Genomic DNA, 16,491 nt, shown 5'->3' with positions numbered 1-16,491 from the left:
TTTGTGTTTTTGGCACTACCAGCAGATGCACCACCACCACCATCAGTACCAGGTGGCCGCCCACGTCCGCATCCTCTTCCACCATACGTCCTCATGTTTTAGAAAATTGACCCAAAATACCAGCAGATATATGGTACTGTATCAGAAGTGTACAGCTCTATACAGTCTAAGGATAACAGTAAATCTCCGTATATATTTCATGAGTCATACACAGATGCTCACAGGCTCAGTATGGATTTCCCAATAAAATAAAAAGGTGAAAAAGGGTACATTATCACCAGATACAAGGTATATACACTCACTGGCCACTTTATTAGGTACACCTGTCCAACTGTGTGTTAAGACTTAATTTCTAATCAGCCAATCACATGGCGGCAACTCAGTGCATTTAGGCATGTAGACATGGTCAAGACAATCTCCTGCAGTTCAAACCGAGCATCAGTATGGGGAAGAAAGGTGATTTGAGTGCCTTTGAACGTGGCATGATTGTTGGTGCCAGAAGGGCTGGTCTGAGAATTTCAGAAACTGCTGATCTACTGGGATTTTCACGCACAACCATCTCTAGGGTTTACAGAGAATGGTCCGAAAAAGAAAAAAAATCCAGTGAGCGGCAGTTCTGTGGCCGGAAATGCCATGTTGATGCCAGAGGTCAGAGGAGAATGGGCAGACTGGTTCGAGCTGATAGAAAGGCAACAGTGACTCAAATTGCCACCCGTTACAACCAAGGTAGGCAGAAGAGCATCTCTGAACGCACAGTGCGTCGAACTTTGAGGCAGATGGGCTACAGCAGCAGAAGACCACACTGGGTACCACTCCTCTCAGCTAAGAACAGGAAACTGAGGCTACAATTTGCACAAGCTCATCGAAATTGGACAGTAGAAGATTGGAAAAACGTTGCCTGGTCTGATGAGTCTCGATTTCTGCTGCGACATTGGGATGGTAGGGTCAGAATTTGGCGTAAACAACATGAAAGCATGGATCCATCCTGCCTTGTATCAACGGTTCAGGCTGGTGGTGGTGGTGTCATGGTGTGGGGAATTTTTTCTGGGCACTCTTTGGGCCCCTTGGTACCAATTGAGCATCGTTGCAACGCCACAGCCTACCTGAGTATTGTTGCTGACCATGTCCATCCCTTTATGACCACAATGTACCCAACATCTGATGGCTACTTTCAGCAGGATAATGCGCCATGTCATAAAGCTCGAATCATCTCAGATTGGTTTCTTGAACATGACAATGAGTTTACTGTACTCAAATGGCCTCCTCAGTCACCAGATCTCAATCCAATAGAGCATCTTTGGGATGTGGTGGAACGGGAGATTCGCATCAGGGATGTGCAGCCGACAAATCTGCGCCAACTGTGTGATGCCATCATGTCAATATGGTCCAAAATCTCTGAGGAATGCTTCCAGCACCTTGTTGAATCTCTGCCACGAAGAATTGAGGCAGTTCTGAAGGCAAAAGGGGGTCCAACCCCTTACTAGCATGGTGTACCTAATAAAGTGGCCAGTGAGTGTATAGTATAGTGTAAACACTCTGATTCTCCGTATACATTTCAGGAGGCAGAAACAAATGCTCTCAGGCCCAGTATGGATTACACAAGAATATGAAAAGCTGTAAATGGGTAATGTAACACAAGCATACAGCTGTTTACAGTGTTGGCCAAATTTGAAATCTCGGTATATATTTCCGGAGTCACCCTCAGACGCTCACTCAGTCTGGGTTTGACCATAATAAAAAATGTTGTAAAAAAGGTACTGGATAACAAGATAACAAGTATATATATTATAGGGTACAATTGAAATCTCTGTATACATAGTCCCGTAGTCAGTCTCAGATGCTTACTCAGTATGGATTTGACCGTAATACTAAATGTCGAACAAAGGTACTGTATAACAAGATACAAGCTGTATCGAGTATAGGGTAAAAATTGGTATCTCCGATTCACCGTATATATAGAAAGCGTAAACCACATATGCTCACTCACAATGGATGATACCATAATACAAAATTTTGAACAAAGGTACTGTATCAGCACATACCAGGTGTATCCAGTCTAGGGGTAATTTTAAATTTCCGTCTATACTTCCGGAGTCAGACACAGACACTCATAGGCTCAGTATCTATTACACCAGAATTTAACAAGTAGAAAAAGGGAAAGGTAGTTGAAGCGTACAACAGTATACAGTGTTGTGGTACTTTTAAATCTTCATATATATTTCAATCTCCGTAAGCCAGTCCAGACTCTCCGCTACTGGAAACTACATGGATACAAGTACAGACGGAAAGTCGAGTGTTAGCAGAAATTTGGGAATTACTCATCGCAGGAAAACCTCCTGGTACATGTTGCAGAGGCGATGCAGACCCTCAATTACTGTGTCTGTGGAGACAGAGAAAACGGTTCTTTGTGAAGAAAGGATTGCTTTATCGCAGTAGCGTGGATCACATCACCGTTACTCGTCTCCATCAAACTGTGATCACAGGGAGAGATGTAGACATGGTCCTCACTGCCTATCATGATGTGTCTGGTCATTTTGGAGTGCAAAAGACAGAAGCCACAGACCGTAGGCGATTCTATTGGATTGGCATGAGAGGAGACATTGAAAAATGGTGGCAGGAATGTCACACGTCTGTGACTATCACAACTGTGAAAGGTGATCATAAAGCACCACTGAATCCGCTTGTAAGTTGACATCCATTACAAATGGTAGCCATTGATCATCTGAAGGTAGAGGCCAGCAGGAAAGGCCATAGCTACATCTTACCCATCATCGATCAATAAGCCAAATTTCTAGTGGCCATCCCTGTGAAGGACTTAACTGCCCAGACTACACAGCGGTGGAGCAGGGAGAGGTAAGTATTGCAACTTGCAAGTGCTGTGGCCATGGCCAAGCAGGGGGGGCACACTCGTGGTCGATGGTACTGGCACAGGGCCCCTCATAGTACGCTGGTGTGTCTGACGGCGAGTGGGTCCCCCCACCGTCAGAGACACTGCATTGTACTATGAGGGGACCTGTGCCAGTGCCGTCGGCCATCTGTGGGCCCATCCACCTGTTCAGAGCAACGGCACTTGCCCGGGTGCACCAGGTGTTGACCCGAGCCATTGGGGAGGGGGGGCAGCCCACTTAGGGAGGTTTAAAAAATGGCATATGTTGATGTGTTGGCTGGACATTCAGCTGCTGCAAAGGGCAGAATTGGGCAAGTCCGAGGAAGAGGAGGACAAAAGCGAGGCAGTTTTCTGGCAACCTATGTGTCATCAGGGAAAGGTGGGACAAAATGCTTTGAAACCCATGCATGGTTCATTTTAATGAAGGTTAGATCATCAACATTTTGGGTAGACAGACGGGTCCTTTTTTCTGACAGGATTGATCCAGCAGCACTGAAGACTCTTTCAGATAACACACTAGCAGCAGGGCAAGCGAGCTCCTGTAAGGCAAATTGTTCCAATTCAGGCCAGGTGTCCAGTTTAGAGGCCCAATAGTCAAAAGGGAATGACCTGTGAGGGAGAACATCGATATGGGAGAAGTAGTTTGTAACCATAGTTGACAACTGCTGTCTCCTGTCACTTTTAATCGATGCAGTATTAGCAGTCGTGTGAGCGGTACTTGAGAAATCATTCCACAACATGGTCGTTAAACCCCTGTCTCTAACGCTACTTCGGCTGTGTGCAACATGAACACCTCTTCCATTGTGCCCACTATGGCTCATGGGAGAACCAGCACCACTGCTGTGTGCTGGGAAAGCCTCAAACAAACGGTTTACCAGAGTTGCTTGTTTGTTAGCCAATATTATCTCTAGGTTCTCCTGTGGCATGATGTTGTGTAATTTGCCTTTGTAGCATGGATCGAAGATGCTGGCCAGCCAGTAGTCGTCATCCCTCATCATTTTGGTAATGCAGGGGTCCCTTTTTAGGATCCGCAAGGCAAAATCGCACATGTGGGCCAATGTTCCAGGTGTCAATGATGCACTGCCAGTGATGGGTGGAGGAGCACTTTCTGGCAAATCCACATCCCTACAGTCATGCACAAACACTGTACCTGACCTTGGAACGCCAACATTTTCTCTTGCCCCCTGAGAAGCATTCTCCTGCCCAAAATAATCATCCCCCTCCTCCTCCTCCTCCTCCTCTTCCTCTTCTTCCTCCACCTCGTCCAGGACAGTTCCCTGACCAGACAATGGCTGACTGTCTTCAAGGCTTCCCCCCTCCTCCTCCTCCACTGCAGACGCCTGATCCTTAATGTGCGTCAAAGTTTGCATGAGCAGACGCATAAGTGGGATGCCCATGCTTATGATGGTGTCATCTGCGCTTACCAGCCATGTGCATTTTCTCAAAACACTGAAGGACTTTACAGAGGTCTTTCAGCTTTGACCACTGCACACCCGACAATTCCATGTCTTCCCTCAAACTGCCTGCCCATGTATCCTCCCACAAATGCATTACAGCCTGCCTCTGCTCGCACAGCCTCTCAACCATGTGCAGGGTTGAGTTCCACCTTGTTGCATTGTCTATGATTAGGCGGTGCTTGGGAAGGTGGAGCAATCGCTGCAGCTTCTGCATACGACTGGAGTGTACCGGCGACTGGCGGATGTGCGAGCACAGTCTTCGAACCTTATGGAGCAGGCCTGTTAACTCCGGATATTTATTGAGGTATCACTGCACCACCAGGTTCAAGGTGTGAGCCAAGCAAGGTGGAGCAAGCGCTGCAGCTTCTGCATACGACTGGAGTGTACGGCCAAGCGACGGATGTGCGAGCACAGTCTTCGCACCTTATGGAGCAGGGATGTTAACTCCGGATAATTATTAAGGAAGCACTGCACCACCATGTTCAAAGTGTGAGCCAGGCAAGGTATGTGTGTGAGTTTTGCCCAGGCTATGGCTGCCACAAAATTACGGCCGTTATCACTGACTACCTTGCCTGCCTCAAGATGTAGACTGCCCAGCCATGACTCAGTTTGTCGCTGCAAGTAGTCGGCCAGTACCTCCGCAGTGTGTCTGTTGTCGCCCAAAGACATCATCTTTAACACAGCCTGCTGACACTTACCACTAGCTGTTCGATATTGGGACACCTCGTGTGCAACACTGCCAGCTGCGGATGGAGTGCTCGTGCGACTGCACTCTGTGGACGAGCTTTCGCTGATAGAGGAGGAGGAGGATCGAAAGCCTACAGCTAACTGTTTCCTATACCGTGGGCTAGGCAACACTGTTCCACCACCACTGTCCCCAGTGGAGCCTGCATCAACCACATTAACCCAGTGTGCAGTGATGGACACGTGACGGCCCTGGCCATGCCTACTGGTCCATGCATCTGTTGTGAGGTGCACCTTTCCACTCACTGACTGTTTTAGTGCATGGACAATGCGGTCTTTCACATGCCGGTGGAGGGCAGGGATGGCTTTTCAAGAAAAGAAGTGCCGACTGGGTAGGTCATAGCGTGGGACAGCGTAGGCCATGAGGTAGCGGAAAGCTTTGCTTTCGACCAAATGGTAGGGCATCATCTCTAATGAGATTATGTTGGCAATGTAGGCGTTCAAACAAAGTGTACGCGGATGAGAGGATGAGTACTTTCTTGTCCTACTCAGAGTGTCTGGTAGGGTGAGCTGGACTGGAGAGCTGCATATGGGGGAAGTAGCGGTGGACCAGACGGAGTGAGAGGGGGTTGGTGATGGTATTGGTGGTGATGGCCTAGATTCAGTGTTGTGTTGCAAAACCATTGTGATTCCCTGAGTGCTTTGGCCTTGTGACGACACCTCCACATTTAGTGCTGGAGGTGTGCTTAACGGTGGCGGTGGTCTTACAGTGGGGGAAGCGATGGAGCATTGCTGGCTACCTTCAGTCTGAGCAGGTGCACATGTGCTACCTGAGGTTTTGTAGTCTGTCCATGCTTGCAAGTGCATGTTGATTAAATGTCTAAGCATGCAACTGGTATTCAAATTTCTGAGTTGTTTACTTCGGCTAAAGGTCCTTACGCACTTCTTACAGGTAACCTTTGCCTCATCAGTGGGATTTTGGACAAAGCAGTGCCACACTGCACTCTTCCTACTATGGTAAACATTTTCTGGCCTTGCACGGTGTGCTAAGTTGACCGTCTGGCCAAGCTGTCCTGCAACTCTTTTAGTTTTTGTTCCACGTTTTTGGACAGCTACGGGCCTGGCAGATAACCGCTGATGCAATGTCAATGCCTGCTGCGGATCCTACTCCTTATCTGAACTATTGCTAGCGCCACCCTCCTCCCCCAATGGATGCCAATCCGGGTCAAGAACTGGGTCATCACCTCCTCTTCAAAGTCATCTGCACCTTCCTCTTTACCTTCCTCTGTGTCACCGTGTAAGGTGGTATAGTATTTAATGTATTAAAAAAATTAAATCTACGTATATATTTTGTTAGTCACAGACGCTCTAACAGTATGTATTGGACCGTAATCCAACAAGCAGATATACCGAACTGTATCAGAAGTATACAGCTGTATACGTTTTTTGTGTAACTAACAATCTCCGTATATGTATTTACGGAGTGTCACACACACACGCTGACTCTGTATAGATGTGACTGTAATGCGAACGGCAGATATACAATACTGTGTTTGAGAATCGGACAGCTCTATACTGTGTCTGTATGGAAAATTGTCAATCTCTGTCTATTTGTACAGGGAATCACACACGCTGTCTCTGTCTAGTTTTGACCGTAATCAAACAGCAGATATACGAAACTGTTTGAAAAGCAGACAGCACTCTAAGGTGTAGGTCTGGAAAAATGGAAAAACTCCTCGGCTTTTTTTTCCAGAGTCACACACAGATAGCTTCTATTTGTCCGTGATAGAAGGCGGTACACAGTAGTGTGTGAGGAGCATACACCGCTATACGGTGTCTGTATGGAAAATTGTCAATCTCCATCTATTTGTATAGGGACTGACACACGCTGTCTCTCTCTAGTTTTGACCGTAATCAAACAGCAGATATACGAAACTGAAAAGCGGACAGCACTCTAAGGTGTAGGTCTGGAAAAACGGAAAAACTCCTCGGCTTTATCTTCCAGAGTCACACCCAGATAGCTTCTATTTGTCCGTGATACCAGCCGGTACACGAAAGTGTGTGAGGAGCATACACCGCTATACGTTGTCTGTATGGAAAATTGTCAATCTCCGCCTATTTGTATAGAGACTGACACACGCTGTCTCTGTCTAGTTTTGACCGTAATCAAACAGCAGATATACGAAACTGTTTGAAAAGCGGACAGCACTCTAAGGTGTAGGTCTGGAAAAAAAGAAAAACTCCTCGGCTTTTTCTTCCAGAGTCACACCCAGATAGCTTCTATTTGTCCGTGATACCAGCCGGTACCCGGTAGTGTGTGAGGAGCGTACACCGCTCAGTAACTCACCAGGACAAAATAATAAAAGTTGGAGTGCTTTGAAAAAAAGCAGTTTGAACAGCGTGTGCACACAGCAATGCAGCTAGCAGGTAGCCTTAAAAGGCAGCCTAATCACCACCAGCGCTGCTGCACACAACAAAAACTGTACAGTGAAAAGCGCTATCAGCAGAAGCAGTTTTTTTTTCTTCTTCCCTGTCTAACGCTCTCCCTGTTCAGAATCAGCAGCAGCACCTCTCCTTATTCTAAGATCGGCAGAAGATGGCGGTCGGCGGTCACAGCCTTTTATACCCACTGTGACGCCACACAAAGCCAGCCAATCACTTCAATGCTCTTCTCTAAGATGGTGGTGCCGTTGTCCATGTCATCGCGTTGCCCACCGTTTGCGTCCACCTTCATTGGCTGAGAAAAGGCGCTGGAAGCATTATTTGAAACGCGACTTTGGCGCTCTGATCGGCGACCTCATGGCCGACATCACGCTATGGTCAGGTTTCGATTGGCGAAACCCGACTTTAGCTAAAGTCAGCTATTTTTGAATTTGACCGACCCGTTTTGCTCAACTCTATTCAGCGTGTACAAAAAATATATTTCCGCTGTTCGGCAGGCAATCCTTGCATGAGTTGTGACTGTCAAACAGCCTTGAGACATGCAGCCGCGGAGACTCGAACATATTTTTCGAGCACCCTGAAGAAAAATAACAGAGGAATAAGGCAGAAGGAGAAGGGGTGGGGTGTTTGGTCCGTGGATCCCTGCTTTCTCCAGTATTTCAATCCGCATTATGTAGATTATATGAGCCCATCTTCAAGCAGCTCCCTGTACCAGGTTGTTTTGAAGAAATGTGTCCTGATTTTATTCTGTATGTTAGAAGGCAAAAAAGCAAAGAAACTTTCCCATGTCTTAAAAAAAAACTTTTCTTTTTTTTTTACTCTTGATTCTTTAAGGATAAACACTTTCATCCAATCCATATGAAATAGAAAAGGTAATTTTTTCTAGAAAAAGTTTATGTCGTGGAACTTGGCGGAAAATCCAAGTTTGGAGGATCGATTTTTTTTGTGATTTTTTTGTGATATTAAATATAGCAGTTTTTTAGAGCCTTTGTCACTTCTGTATTTATTGGGATCTACCCAGCCAAACAAGCCCCAGAATATATCAAAGGGCATAGATTTAGTCAGGTGTTTTAAGTGCCTGATCCACAGACAGTATTTCCTTATTACCTTACACAAACAGTTCATGGATCAGCTGGATAGATACCCATTTTATAACTCTTGAGTGGAGAAATATGTATTGGGTGCAGGCACAACACCTACAAAGGCATGGAAAGCCGCTGCTGCTGCCTCATAGATGGAGGAAAAGTTTCTTCGAGGGATATAAATGCAAAAATGGAGGCTGGCACGATTAGGCGGGCTGCGCTGTGGGAATGAAGAGCCTTAGAATCCCAAAACAGTTTTTATTAATATCAACGCATTTCTGCGCTAGACCGGCACCCTTCTCAAGATATAAAAAACTGTTTCTCCAGCGCAGAAACGCGTTAGTATTAATAAAAACTGGTTTGAAGTCCCAAGACTCTTCATTCTCGCAGCGCAGCCCACCTATGCGTGCCAGCCTCCATTTTTGCAATTGACAAAGAAATGTCATAGATTATTTCAAAGAGTGATAGAAGAGCTGCATACGGAGCTGTACATGTGTATTTTGTGTAGTGCTTCTATAGGGTGTATGGGAGCCTCCCAAGGCCCCTTGATATGTGATGTCAGTAGCGAGAATGATCCAGCCTGTTGAATTTCAGTGGTTGATTCTTTTTTCTCCTTTTAGATAAGCTGCTTCCATTAGAGTCTGGTAGCTGCTCTCTCATTGAGAGCATAGGACCCGAACGTTCCTGCATATGGAAGTGTCTGGAGAGATAGCTGTTGTCTGAATTCACTGACAGCTGTCTAATGTGTATGGAGGCCTTAAGACAATACTGTAAAGCCTTAACCAAAAACTGGTGTAACCTCTGCAGGGGGAATATAGTGCATAGAGACTACTGCAGCTGATGGCAAGCAGAACTTCACAATAGCAGACATTAATCCTTTTTGTGCTGCATTGCTTTGGACAACAGCTCCCGGAAAACTATGCTCGTCTTTGCAACCTGGAAGGGCAGGAGCAGAAGGTGAGGAAAGGACTAATTGGCTGAGCAAGCTAGAGAAGAAGGGAGGAACTGGACACATAAATGTGTGGGTGATTCTCCATTGCAGGTAGAAGAGCACTTTCCCCTGAAAGACCTTGAACACGAGCACAGAAGGTGTGATGACAATGACGCGCCCCAGGGGCCGTGGGATACTCGGTACCAGGTCCGTCGTCTTAAAGGGATGTGTCACAGTGGCAGTGACCCGGTCCGTGGCCCCAGGTGGTCATGTAAAAGGGGAGTATTGATTAGTGATAAAGTTTATGTAGTGATTCGTGACACCAGTTGGAGTGTTCGACTGTAGTATAGCCGACACTGCAGATGATACCTGTGGGAGTAGATGGTGATGGCAGTGCAGATGTTTAACCCTCTCCAACCAGGGCTGACCCCCAGAGAATGGAAGTTATCCTTCACTCTGCTGTGACTCAGTGTAAGCTTCCTGCTATTCTAATCCCTTCTGGGACCAAGGCTTCCCGGAGTCTAGAACTTCCAGTATAGCCACTACTCACTGTGTATTCCTCCTCTGGCAACTTGCAGCTTGGATCCTGTGTGAAGCTCAAGTTCCTTCTTGCACAATCCTTCACTGATCCTAGTTTGCTGCAGTCTTCCCGGGGAAAAGACTCTGCTGTTGGTTGTATAAACTCACACAGTCTCTCAGCTTATGACCCTGCTCTGAAAGCATGGATGGCCTAGGGGCTGACTCCCTGATTCTTCTTAGCTTTGCTCCTGGAGGAAACGCATGTCATGGCTTCCAGGAGCGTTCTCCATTCTCTCCTTCTTCACTGAAAACAACTCGACTCCGCCCCTCCCAGTTAGGGTATGTCTGCAAAGCTCTAAGCTCAGACAAGTAAGGCAGTGAGGTGAATTGTGTGTGTGTGTTCTGGTCTCTAGCAGAGAAAGCATAACTCCCATTGCTTACAAAACACATGCAAAACAGCACATATTTAACCCTTTTGTGGTGGCAAAGACACAGGGCACCACAACAGCAGCTCTGCAGCCCAGTGTGAAAGGAGAACAGTTAGTCCTGGAGACCAGTCATCTTACCAGGAGTTATTCACATCTTAGCTTACCTGAGAGGAGGGTCCTGTTGTCCATTCCCTGTGTCACCAGGCATCTGGACACTGTAGCCCAAGCTGGGTTCCTGCGTGACCTGTGCTATATCAAAGACTGAAAAGCTAGGTATTTTACTTGATTGTGATAGTAAAGTGCGCCAACGATTCCTGTGCACGCACCAACATCCATAGCAACTGGGCCCCTATGTTTGACTATATTACTTGCACTGCTGCAGCCATTTGTGGCTTATGTATTATGAGTTATTAGTTAGGAGTGTGACTGCTTTCTCTATTAGGTAAAATGTCATCTTTAACTGTGTTTCCGTAGCATAAGTGGAATTAGGGAATTTGTCTTCATATAGATGTACTGTTTTTATCCTCCACCCCTCATTTCCCCCGGGATTGCTCCGTGCATCCATGACCAGCTGTAAAGCACAACCTGTACTTTTTAAAAGTATCACATATCTGTTGGGTTTGCGTGATATCACTTATTTTTCTGTTTCTTGTTCATTCCCCTTCATTTTTCACAATTATAACCCCTAAAGATAAACCTGTTAAGTTGTATCAATCCCATCTTTTGTGAGTGTGTACGGAGAGTGGACAGGGGTTTTTCCGAGTTGACCCTTGGCACATGAGGAAGACTTTCCTACATTCCACTAGAGCTCCTTGCAAGATTCGGGTGGAGGCACTACGTAAAATTGAGGTGTGAACTACTGGAGACTCTGCCCACAGAGGCAACTAAAAGAGGTGATTCGCTAGTTTACAAACTGTAACACATTTTCTGATAAATGATGCATGAATAATAGTCAATTCCACGTTGTTTATTCTTCAAACATAAATTAGAAAAGATTCATATGCGTGTATATTTATATTTTACTTACGAATAATTATCTCTATTAATTATATTTGTTTGATTTTTTTTCTTCATTTTAAATGGATTTCTGGCATAAAGTACATTGCAGTAATGGAAAGTTAATGCATTGCAATAATTAAAGCATACAATATAGATCTTAAAATCTAATTTTTATCAACCCTGGTACTATTGGCGTTCAACTACTTCGAGTTCTGCTAGAGGTAATTCAATTATTTTCTCCACCATGTCCATTAAATTAGGTAAACAACACAAAATTTTGATGAATAATTCTTTTATTTTTGTGCCTTGTGCCACTCAACAAAGCCTTGGTCCCTCTGATCGGAATATTTCAAGTGCTAATGGACACGACGCTTTGAAGACAGCTTCAAATGGGATTTGCATTTGAATACAAAGCCCCGCTCTATTTATTAGAAAAAAAAACTAAATGATCTAATTTTTATGTAAATCAGCTTCCATTAAAACACCAGTAAGATTACTTTCCATTGTATAATCATGCTACTGGTCAGGTATAGAGGTAAGTTTTCCCACTGAAGGGAACATATAACAGCTGTTTGCAGAATCAGGTTTTGCCATCAGAATGCATTAGCCTAATCCAATTTTTTTCAGTGGATAATGGTAGCTTCTAAGGCTGGAGTCACACATAGCGACTCACCAGCGATCCTGACAATGATATCAATGTGTCAGGACCGCTGGTGAATCGCTATGTGATCGCTGGTGAGCTGTCAAACAGACAGCTTCACCAGTGATCAGCACAGCAACGCCCAGCGCCCGGCATCGCTGTGCACGTTAGTAACCAGCGCGCATTGCAGGAAGCTGGTCAACTAACGTACACATCGGGTATCCAAGGGACGTGCGTCCCTTGGATACCCAATGTGTACATTAGTTACCAGCAGATCGCTGGTCTCCCGCCTGTCACACGCAGCGATGCGTGGTGGCCAGCAGGAGACCAGCGACCAATAAAAAGTCCTGGCCTTTCCTGCAGCGATCAGCAATACCGGCAGGGGGGCCGGTCGCTGATCGCTGTCACACACAGCGATCTTGCTGGTGAGATCGCTGTTGTGTCACAAAAATTGTGACTCAGCAGCGATCTCGCTAGCGGGATCGCTATGTGTGACGGGGGCTTAAGTCGTCAGAAAAACATGTAAGGAAGCCACGCTGGCTGATCATGCGCAGTGGTCTCCTGTCTGCAAATTATTGTAATAATTGTAGGTATTAGTAGGATTGTGTTTACTTTATGCATGTGTCTGGATTCAGATTCACACTGTATTTGAATACAAATTCTCCAAGGAAAGGTAATGAAAGGCAGACAAGGGCATCCGTCATTGCCTTCCCTTCCGAGAATCAGACAGCTAGGCCTGAACTTTTATACCAGAATATTGTATAAGTGACAGGCTACTGCCCGGTTAATGAACTCGGAGCACGGGTGACATGTTCGAGTTTAGAGGCCATAACCAGCTTCACCAAGTTCTAAAAGTGCAAATCAAAATCTGCATCTAGAGCTTGCGAACAATTACTTTATAATTTAGTACTATGAAAACGTATCCAAACAGATATAGTTCTCTTATTATTTTATTTAATGACCGTCAGCTCGATCTTGAACCATGGAGACTTGATGGAAGAACCCTTGATGGAAGATTGATCTTTGGCAAGCCTAGATCGGTCCATCAGAGTCTTCTCTGCTGTTATCTTGATAGTATCAAACCACTGGGTTGCTGGTCTTCCTCTTCACCTTGTTCCTTCTATTCTTTTTTGACCATGATGCTCTTCTCCAGTGATTGCTCTCTTTGTATGATGTGTCCAAATTAGGCAAGTCGTAGCTTGGTGATCCTTGCTTTGAGTGACATTTGCGGCTTGATTTGTTCCAGAGTTGATTTGTTTATTCTTCTTGCCATCCATGGTATTGATAACATCCTTCTCCAGCACCACATTTCAAAGACGTTGATTCATCTTTTCATCTTCTGTCTTGTTTATTTATTATCCAAGTACATCCATTATTAAAACGAAACGAGGACGATAAAGAAACAGACAAAATGGGGAAGATTTATTAAATTAAATATGTCACTAGGTTTTGTTACCTGAAAGCAACATGATGTTGGCGCAGAAACCGTGATTCCAATGATGTATCGCTAATTGAGCTGCTTGCTACAGTTTTGATAAAAATGAATGTTTTATCTGCCGCAGATCTACCAGCTCTCTGAGTCCTGAGTCCTGTATACCCCACCCACACCACTGATTGGCAACTTTCTGTGTACACTGTGCATAGGCAGAAAGCAGCCAACCAGTAGTGAGAAAGTTGGACTACCTGGCAGCAGGTTTACTAATCCTCTATTGATAATCTCCAGCTGATTAAACTAAAGAAAAAATAAGAGCATCAAACAGCGTTTATGGTTGCCGCACCCTCCAGGCAAATACCAAACATTCAATATACTGTATAGAAGATAAAAATGGAGGCAAAACACCAGTTAAAGGTGAAAAAAGTGCTATTTAATAGCCAAAAATGGCGATGTTTCGGGTCACACGTTTTTCACCTTTAACTGGTGTGCATCCTCCATTTGTTATCTTCCAGCTGATTAAATAGTGATTTTATCAAAACTGTCCACAAATTGAGAAAATAGATATCCGACACCGTTGTGTGGAAAAATACCCTGGATGTCTGCACATATATTTTTCACATTAATAAAAAAAACACCTTAATCCCACTTGGAACGGGTGCTCAATCCCATGTTAAAAAAACAGAACATTTCACTGTGAAGAGAAAGAAAAAATAGGATAGCACTCACCGTTCATGTGAATCAAATCACTTTATTTCACATACACAAGGCATCGGCATAGGCACGGGAGCAATGTGCTGGAAGACGGACAACAGCCATTTCGCGCTCAATACGCTTCAACAGGTCCTATGCTCAGAATACAGGTAATGCAAATAAAACACATGTGTGAATAATAACTCCTTCCCTTCACCTGAGCATGTCTTGTGACTCCTCTACCAAAAAAACTGTTTAATGAAAAAAACAAAAAAGCAAGAAGATAAAAAACAGTTCCCTCTACAGAACTATAATACAATTAAAAAAAAAAAAAAATTTTAATTTTTTTTTATATTAAATATTCAAAGAAATACAGCCATTCTATAGACTTAGAATGAGATGTCATGAACTCTCTTTTAGGTATTGTCCCCCACAGTGTAGGACAGACTAAGTGCAACACAAAGGGATAAGGGAAGAGAAACCAAACACTAGGAAGGGGGAAGTGGAGATGGAGACCCCTAAACTGATCTACCATCACCCTGTCTGTCCTACGGTCCCTATATAGGTTCCGCACCTATCGCCAAGCATTATACCTAATCCCTGTGTCACCCTAGCAATAAGCCCTGCACTGGGAAGGACAAGATGAGCGCTAATCCCACTAACACTAAAGAAAGAAAGGATAAATGCAACAAAAGGAACTCTTAGCTTGAGTAGACTCAGAGAGACACCCCGACGCCCTCCAATCTCCAAGACGACGCTAGCAGACTGCTACAACAGAGAAGTGCAAACAGGAGATAACGCTAGCACCTCCCAACAGAAAGTAGGGAGCCATAAACACCCAGGTCTAGTTGTGATCATTGTCACCAGGGCAGGTGGCCACTAGTCAGCAAAGCAAACAATCGAGACCTTCTGCAGACAGATGTAGTGCAACGGTCTGCAGCCTCTGCGACATCCGTGACAGGTGTAATGTGTAGTTGTCCTAATACTTTTGTCCTTATAGTATAGGTTAAAATAAAGTAAAGTAAGTTAAGTGGAGGATGTGTCCTCTTGGATCCCTAATGCTGCCAAGAATGAGAGATCCTTAGATCCTATTCAAAACCAAAGTGGATTCTCTGCCATATGCTTAATGTGGCTGTTAAAAAAATAAATATGGTAAGTGAGTATGTGGAAATACAGTATTTTGTAGCTTATTTATTGATAGGGACTAGAAGAGCTCTCCAGCCAAGAATGAGAACTAATGACCCCTTGTTCTTGGCAATTATAAGGGTTCTTAAAAGTACAACCCTCTCCTAGCTTACTTTTAATACCTATCTGATTTTTACCCACCTACAGGTCAATGGAATATATATATTATATATATATTATATATTTATTGGACGTCAAAATATTACATTGCACTAGGCATATTGGGATAGGATGCCAATCCTCCAGAAATTTCAGGACAATTCATAAAATAGGTCAATTTTTTGCCCTGTCCATAAAAATTTTTTTTTAAGGCATCCGTGATTTTCGTGAAGAGATGGATACAGATTAGTTTGACTGTAATTATCATATTACAATAAATGCATCTGATTTCTTCATATCAGAATTATGGGCTGCAGACAGAGATCACTTATAATGATAATGATTTATTATAGATTTTCAGTGTGTCCATAAACATATATTGTCTGTCCCTGATTTTAGATAAGCTGTCCAGAAAAAAATATAAAGTCAAGTTGGCAACCTTGACATTGAGCAGAATATAAAGAATCTTTAAATCACAAAATGGAAACAAAAATTAATAAAACTATGGGGGGAAAAAAAGCTGAATACCACATGATTGCTTTTTCTGTATTTATAAAGTTAATATTTCATGTACTCACGCCCAGAATTAATTGGATAAGCGCCATTTTAATCCTTATGGGACTTGGTTTGTCAATGCAACAAACCTAGCGGCCCAAAATTGTGTTCTCTTCTGCTTATGCGGAATAAGAACAAATGTTCTTGGCAACCAGTAGAGAACTGGAAAAGTGATTCCTAATCAAACAACTATTTTTCTGAGAAAAAGGGATTTGCCAAATGCCAAATTCTCCTCTCATTTGCATGGCTGAGTTTGCAGAGCGCACATTGTAAATCATAAGTTTTACTCATTATCAGATGATAATAGAGACGCACATCTGTTAAACTAAGAAGGAACATCTTTCCTCCATGCAAAGTAATTATTTAGTGTAGTGCTATTCATGCTTTTAAGTGACAAGCAAAGCAAAAAAAAGACAATTGCATCGAGCTGGAATTCACTTCCAATTTTCTGTCTAGAG

This window comes from Dendrobates tinctorius, unplaced genomic scaffold (genome assembly GCF_039654945.1).
Source record: "Dendrobates tinctorius isolate UK_male_01 unplaced genomic scaffold, ASM3965494v1 ptg000070l, whole genome shotgun sequence".
NCBI classification, from domain to species: Eukaryota; Metazoa; Chordata; class Amphibia; order Anura; family Dendrobatidae; genus Dendrobates; species Dendrobates tinctorius.
The sequence above is the reverse complement of the archived record's forward strand: the minus strand, read 5'-3'. Positions refer to the sequence as shown.